The sequence below is a fragment of the Barbus barbus genome (genome assembly GCF_936440315.1).
Source record: "Barbus barbus genome assembly, chromosome: 3".
Classification (NCBI taxonomy): domain Eukaryota; kingdom Metazoa; phylum Chordata; class Actinopteri; order Cypriniformes; family Cyprinidae; genus Barbus; species Barbus barbus.
The window spans coordinates 5596661-5605052 of NC_136731.1; the positions used below are offsets into that span (position 1 = coordinate 5596661).

General features: G+C 36.7%; 1 long non-coding RNA gene across 1 annotated transcript; it reads left to right on the forward strand.

Annotated features, from left to right (window-relative positions):
* The first annotated feature begins 1966 nt into the window (after positions 1–1966).
* Positions 1967–7139, forward strand: LOC306854954. Its single transcript, XR_013782881.1, has 3 exons — positions 1967–2018; positions 2215–2324; positions 6092–7139. It is a non-coding gene; the product is annotated as an uncharacterized lncRNA (long non-coding RNA).
* Positions 7140–8392: the final 1253 nt, after the last annotated feature.

The following is an 8392-nucleotide window of genomic DNA, read 5'->3' on the forward strand; positions in this document are numbered from 1 at the left end:
ATCTTACCCTCATGTCTTTTCAAACCCAAATGGTTAATCTTCAAAGTGACACAACTAAAGATATAGATGTTAGAGGAAGGATGGAGCGATATGAATGTTAAAGACGACAACTAATGTGAAAACACAGAATTATAGTTTTATTATTAAACTATATACAAACTAAAAAAGAACAAACAAAAGCAAAGCTTTAAACAGAGAAAACATCAAATGCCACAAACTAAACAGATAGATTACATTTGACTGTTCAACTGAGCGAATCTCTAAAACACGTCGGTTGATCTGTTTTAACATTAGTCTCATGGGCAGCCTGGAGATCAGCTCATCAACGCTGCCGGCGTAGATGCTTTCGGGGATCACGTAGACCATGGAGTCAGTTGTCAAAAAGTGGCAGGTATCATGAATCTCCGAGACACCGATTACTTCAGCCACGGTTTCTTTGACCTGTCCCTGAGCAATCTGTACAAAAAAAGCAAATAAATTAAATAAAAGAAGTAGTGTTACACTCCATCCCAGTTCACTATGCCCAATAAGTATTTACGCCGTTTGTATAATTACTCATAATTTGGACAGCCCTACTGTTTAGAATAGATGGTATGTGTGACCCGTTGTATTAAAACAAAGACTAGAACTTCAAATTATAGTTGTACTTATATTCAGAACAGTTGTGCTTTTGTTCATGTGATATTCTTTAATTTACAGTCACAGCTCCAAAATGCATGTTTTATGGCAGTAGGTGGATTTGCTGTGCATTATGTACCTTCACAGAGGTGTATGTGGAGGAGTGAAATTTTCCTCGGCCATCATTGAGCATGCAGGGATGAAGGTGGGTGATAACCACTTCGTCTCCTGCATACAGGTCCCTCAGCGCCTCATCCCTCCACAAAGAAACGTCAAACACCTTTTCACCACACATCAGGTGAAGATCCTTCAAAAGAAAATAGAAAATTCACTCACTTCTTTGGAAGCTGAGGTAGCCTCCCGTTGAAAATATGTCGTCTTCTTCACCCGTCACCCTCGCTGAAGATGGACACAGGGCCTCTATTGCAGCATTCTGTGCCTCTTCGCCGATGTCCTGTGGCACGGTTTTATATTTCAGCGTTCCAGGCCCGATGAATAAACACATTTGTCCATATGTGTTGGACAGGGTGTAATTTTGTAGGATGTAACTCACCCCTTCTTCAAATTCAGGGTGAGCCCTTCTTTTTTTATTAAGGTACACAGATGTACCATCACTTAATGCACTAATCATTTCTGTTTTAACTTTAGCAACTTCTATTTTTTTGCCTTTCACTGTGTAGGTCAGTAACACACCGGGGGAGAAGTTGGAGCTGCCATTCTCTGGAAAAGAAAATACAGAGAAAAGTACTTGTAAAAACTGTCTAAATAAATAAAAAGTCAAATTTTTTAATGTTTTGAAAGAAGTCTCTTAGTTCACGTGTTTTTTAAATTAAAAATGTTGTCCTTTTTTACTTCATTTCAAGAATTTATTGTCATGTAATAGATTTATTTATTGAAGATCATTCAAAAATATTTCTTGTGAAGTGAAGATATACCTCAGAAAATTATTTTTTCTGTCAGAGAGTGGAAAGAGGGCAGTCTCTGACTGAATGCCACACTTAAATCTAGATGAAGACTCAATTATTCTCTTTATGGTTTTGCCTTAGAATGGGGTTATAAAGTTTTTTAAAGGGCACTTTTTCTCTTTTTTTACTGCAAAACGTTAATGCATAGTAATAGAAACACATTCGTCCATCCATACATTTGTATTATTTGACCTATTTCTCCCTTTTCCTTGTGTGCAGCTCCTGCTGTGTGAGTATTTGACAGATTCCCAGTATCTTAATTTAACCTACCTTCACTAGAAAAAACGGCAGAATAATTAGCAGAGATAAAGAACAGATTCTGCTGTCGACTTTTGGTGTTATGTACATTTCCCTGCATTTAAAATTGAACGGGACTTTTATTTTGGTCTGGTGGTGTGACGTCATAAGGCTGCGCAGTGATCCGGATCAACGAAGGTTTGTGTTTTTAAACCATTTAAAATAATTCGATGTGAACTGTATTATAGATTTACAAGCGATGTAAAGTTAATAATTAGTACTGGATGCAGCATCTAACATTAATTAGGTTATTTGTTTGAGTAACACGTGAATAACAGAAAATATGTCAGTTTGGGTTTAATTTTCTTTGTTAATTTATTCTCATCTTAAACAGAAGAACTGCTGAAGCAGCTGAGATCACTGCTATAAAGATGGCTTTTATTAAAGAGGAGAGTGAAGATATGAAGATTGAAGAAGTATTCAGTCTGAAACAGGAGCAAACAGGTTGGTCTTCATCTTTATTAAAATGAATATATCTGAAGAATATCATATGAGGGTCGTTATTAAAGTGGTTTTATTTGACGAGCGCAGCTCAGAAGATCCTCGTTATTCTCACATCACAGAAATAATCTGGAAGTAGCCTAAACACAATGTTTTTGTAACACTAAATTCTTCTTATTCATGGAAATGAATGAAAATATGCAGCAGTGTCTAGAAATTATTTTTTTTGCATAATGCAAACCGTTACATTTGTTAATTGACTTTTTTCTTTTTGTCTGTAAAAGCACTGTACTATTATCATACCTGAATATAAATATTAACTAGTCAGGTGTCAAGAAGGAGATCTAGATCACAATATAACCATTATATTTCACCAAATTCAATTACTAATATCATTACATAATTTGTCTTACGGAAATGGAGATTTGACAGAGTTTGAGTTGAAATACAGATGTACATTTATATATTATTATTAGCAACAGTCTGAGACAACAATTAACAACTTCTGGAAAAAAAAAAAGTTTAAATGGTCTGAGAGTGCAGACAGATCTGACCATAAAATCTATACAAGATTTTAGACCCGGTCTATAGTGATTGGTTTACTGCAGTGGTGGCCAACCCTGTTCCTGGAGATCTAGCCTGCGTCCCAAAGTGCATACTATACATCTTAAATTCTATGTCATATTAGCAATTTTCAATACTATTTAGGGCAGACAGAGTTGATAGTATGCACATTGGGACGCAGGGCTACCTTCCTGCACACACCTGTCTGTAATTACCAAGTGCTCCTTCAGATCCTAATTAGTTGGTTCAGTTGTGTTTGATTAGGGTTGGAGCTGAAGTCTGCAGGAAGGTAGATCTCCAGGAACAGGGTTGGGCACCCCTGATCTACTGTGCATGTCAGAAACAGAATATGGCTTATCAAAAATGCATCCTATTATAATAATGATTGTACTCCACTCTGTTGTAAAAACACAGCAGGGCTCCAGGCTGTGACTAAAACGGTCGCAAAATTATTCATTTGCAAGGCCGCCACTGGCAACTATATATATTTACACGCTATGACTTAAAAGATGTGAAACGCTGTGTTCTGTTAATGTGTGAACTTAATATTAGCCTATTTGTAGTCCAGTAATCGCAATAAGCTGTTACTTTTTAATAAAAGTATCAGCTTTAAAATTCTGCCAAATTCATATAATAAATACAGTTTTGGCACTTTTTAATGCGGCAGGCGCTTTAGTGCCTCCGTTCAAGCGGCAAGTGAACCCATTATAGCTTTCTCTAGTACAAAGTGAACATGAGTTAACATCCAAATGTTGTTCTATTCAACCGTAATAAGTGCCCTGCGAAGTGGACATCACCAGATATTCTGCCATGACGTGAATTTAAATTGTATTTATTTACAGAGGTGTATTATGTCACACTTCTCTAGTAAGTTTCGTCTGTGTGTGAAGACGCTGTGCAGCGCAATCCATGAATGAATGTCCTGAAGTGAAATTTAATGCATGAACTTCAACGGATTTTCCCTGTTCAGGGAGTAGGAAGCAATGAACACTGTGTAGGGATCGTGTCAATCGAAACACAGTTCATGCACGTAGCTCTCTTCTGACGAGCTGGTTATCTGATTCAGATGCAAAATATGCAGAGCGGGGGGCATGAGGACTGGACTTGGGAACCGCTGGGCTACATCATGTGTCATTCACATGAGAACAACTTTAGTGAGAAAACTTTATAGCACAGTTAGTAAAAGTACTACAATACCAGGAAGGAAGATTGGGTTGTTGATGTTTGTCTGCCATTCTCGCTCTGTCTGCAAAGCTGCATGAACAGTGTGCGCAGAGGTATGCAAATACATACGTTGACAGACAGGTAGGAAAGCCAATTAAAACGCTCGGTCACAACGTTTTGATTGGACGAACGTTTTTTGGTCCTACACCTTCCACAGACTATATAAATACTTAATGATTGCTATCAGGATGTGAAGAGACTTTCAACCAGAATAACAAAACATGTTTCTGAAGATAATCACCTATTGCACTTTTAAGTTGGACTAACTTAAATTTATTAAATTGCAATTACTTAGTACACTCAGTGGCCAAGTGATGATTATGGTCCATGATATTAATACAGATTCTCTGTAATGAATAATTCTTTGTGACTGTATATTTCATGTTGGAAAAGAAGTACCCACTTTCAAGTGAACCTTAGTTCCCAGGCCATCTACAAGATGGCTTAAAATGCTTATATAGTCAAGAAAAGATGATACATAAACACATGACTGTATGATTGAAATGTTAAAATGTTAAATAAATAAAACACGTTTATTCTGTGGCACCTAAAAAAAATAATTTGGTGCCCAAGTTTTTTTTCCTTATAGGAGCCTTACTAGATTTTTTTTTGTCTGGAGCCCTGTTACACTTCTGTTAGCGAACTGCTCTCACAACTTGGTAGTAAAGACTTAAACAATTAAAGGGGTAGAATTGTTGCATTACTCCAGTTAAATAGATTATGAGCCACAAATAAATGTAAAGAGATGAATAAAAATGAAACATACTGACAAATAAACAGAATGAGATCCACAAATAAATCTTAGAGTTTAGGGGTGTAACGGTACACAAACATTTCCGGTACAGGTCTTTCAGTTCGGTACGCACGTGTATCAAACAAATCATTAAAAAAAATTCTGACAATAAATGCCGTTTTGGCACTCTTTGATGAAGCGTGACAACTAACTCGCTGCGGCTGTTTAAACGCCTCAGTTCCAGAGGTGGATAGTAACGAGTTACTTCATTACTTGAGTACATTTTTTGTGTAACTAATACTTTTAGAGTGTATTTAAAGGTGGGTACTTTTACTCTTACTCAAGTACATTTTTAGTTAAAAAAAACGATACTTTTACTCCGTTACTGTGGGCGATGCTCCTCTCATTACTTTATCTTAATGCAATACAAGTTAAACATGCTTTAATTTGTTCCAAACGCGCCATCTACTTTTCTCTGGGCAATGAGCGATGCCCATTCGTGAGTGATTTCATTCTTTCGAGTCAATTCTGTTCAAAGGCTTGAACAAACTAGTTGGCAAACCAGTGAATCGGTTCGCGAATCAGTTCAGTTCCCTGCCGCACACGGTCGAGTTGTAACAGAAAGGTTAAGAACATCAAGAGCATTGAACTACAGTCTACAGAAGAGCATTTCGTGAAATATTAGACTAGGCTATATATACTCATATTTTACTTTCCCTGTTAGTGATGTCTTGTTTCATAAAAGATTTATTTAAATATACATTAAAAGATTATGACAGCCACTGTGTAAATTATTATATTTCAAGTTTCAACAACAAATAGAAATTGTAACCTCTAATTTAGAAGTTAATTTAAAAACTGCATTGAGTACAATTTACATGTTTGCATACACTTTTTTTTGTTTTTTAAATTTGAGTGTTGATTATTATAGTTACAAATAAATAGTAATTAAATTTAAGTTTGGGCTCTGTTGCTTATTGTAATCTTATAGTAATGTAAAAGGGAGTAATTTAAATAAATGTTTAGGCCTATATATATATTTTATGAGGTAGATTTAATGAAAATTTGAATTATAATTGATTCAACACTGCAGCTGACATGAGCCCGACGATCGCCGATGTGAGACACCAAACAAACTAGCCCGACAAATGCTTACTGATGGCCCAACGTTGACTGACAGCTTTGTGTGTCCCGGTCTTGTTTTGATGTCTGTTGTTACTAACTTTCATTTCTCTGTTTTTGACCCTAGACCTGATGTCGCTGAAAGAGGAGAATCAAGAACTGAATGAAAAGGAAGAACCAAATCTGCATGAAACTTTTGGTTGCTCACTGACTAAAAAGACATCCACACAAAATAGAAGCTTCTCCTGCATACAGTGTGGAAAGTGTTTCTCTAGACATGGAAAGCTTGAACTCCATATGAGAATTCACAAAGGAGAGAAGCCCTTTACATGCCAACAGTGTGGAAAGAGTTTCACTGAAAACGGAAGCCTTAAGAGGCACATGAGAATTCACACCGGAGAGAAGCCGTTCACCTGCCAACAATGTGGAAAAAGTTTCTCTGATAGGACACACCTTCACGGCCACACGAGTGTTCACACTGCAGAGAGACCTTTCTCCTGCTCTCAGTGTGGAAAAAGTTTCAAACAAAGAGCAATACTTAAAAAACACATGGCATTTCACTGTGGAGCGAAGCCTTACATATGTCCACACTGTGGAAAGAGTTTTAGACAGAAGCTAACAATTAACACCCATTTGAGACACCACACTGGAGAAAACCCGTTCGTCTGTGGTCAGTGTGGAAAGAGCTTCAGAAGTAAAGTCAAATTTAACACCCATTTGAGACACCACACTGGAGAAACCCCGTTCGTATGTGATCAGTGTGGAAAGAGCTTCAGAAGTAAAGTAAATCTTACTATGCACAAAAGAGTTCACATTGTTCACAAACCAGACGGACCTGAAATGTCAGTTGCAATCCCTACAGTAGCATACTGTTTTCTATTAAAAAAGTAATGTACTGTAGAAAACCTGGGCATTATCTTCTATATTCTATGATGGCAAATTTACTGTGATTTGTACTGGATGTAATATAACTCAGGCGTCCCCAAAATGTTTCTGTGATTCAGCTCAAAATACCCCATTGATCATTTATTATATCATTCTGAGAATTACCATTTTTGAGTGGAAGCAAAAACATGCTGTTTTTGTGCATGTCTTTAAATGTACAGTGCTATGCATAAGTTTAGGCACCCATGCTAAAGTTGACTAAAAAGAGGAATAAAAAAATCATCTTTTGGAAATTGAACTTAATGCCTTAATTAAAAAAATTGGGAAAAATCCAACCTTTAAGGATACCAATTTTCTTTGTGAATGAATAATGTATCGTAAATAAATAAATGTTCTTCCTTAAAATACAGGGTAAGTTTGGGCACCCCTATGTTAAATTCCCATAGAGGCAGGCAGATTTTTATTTTTAAAGGCCAGTTACTTCATGGATCCAGGATACTATGCATCCTGATAAAGTTCCCTTGGCTTTTCGAATTAAAATAGCCCCACATCATCACATAGCCTTCACCATACCTAGAGATTGGCATGGAGTACTTTCCATAAGATCACCTCTCAATGCAAATCAAACCAGCTATTAGGCTAACTGAAATAAAACCATGCCAATCTCTAGGTATGGTGAAGGCTATGTGATAATGTGGGACTATTTTAATTCGAAAAACCAAGGGAACTTTATCAGGATGCATAGTATCCTGGATCCATGAAGTAACTGGCCTTTAAAAATAAAAATCTGCCTGCCTCTATGGGAATTTAACATAGGGGTGCCCAAACTTATGCACCCTGTATTTTAAGGAAGAACATTTATTTATTTACGATACATTATTCATTCACAAAGAAAATTGGTGTCCTTAAAGGTTGGATTTTTCCCAATTTTTTTTTTTTGCCAAAATAAAACACATATTTGGTCTTGATTATCATGGGTCCATTCTTCATACCTATACATCTGAGATGATTTGACAGATGCCAGAGCTTTTAATCATGATAATTGATCTCTGGATAATGTGGTTCTTCAAACAAGTTTTGGATTTGACTGGGATCAGCATGGTCTTGTATGGCTGTGGATTTGCCCAAACTACATGAAACCGCAGACTCTTTCAGTCGGGCTGGAAGTTTCCTCACTCTGTTGCTGGTGAAGTCCCAGCGGTAAACTGAATTCTTTTCCATCTGTTCATTCACCAACTTTAAAACTTTGTCAAAATCTTTTTGCATATATTCTCAGAACTGTACATGTCCCCTAAATCTTTGATCAGCAATAGATTCAGATCAAAATGAACAAAAAATACTTTTAACTCGAGGAAGAACACTTGGAAGACGATGTCTGGAATAGATTCAACTTTTGTTCAAATTCTGGCTACAGTACCTCTTGCGGTCTGGGCATCTTGAAAGGTTGCTGGGGAAAGAACACAAATGCATGAAAACATCGTCAAAATAGTCCATCTGCCATCTGACTGTTATGAAGTGACTTTTTTTGTACGCAAAGAAACTA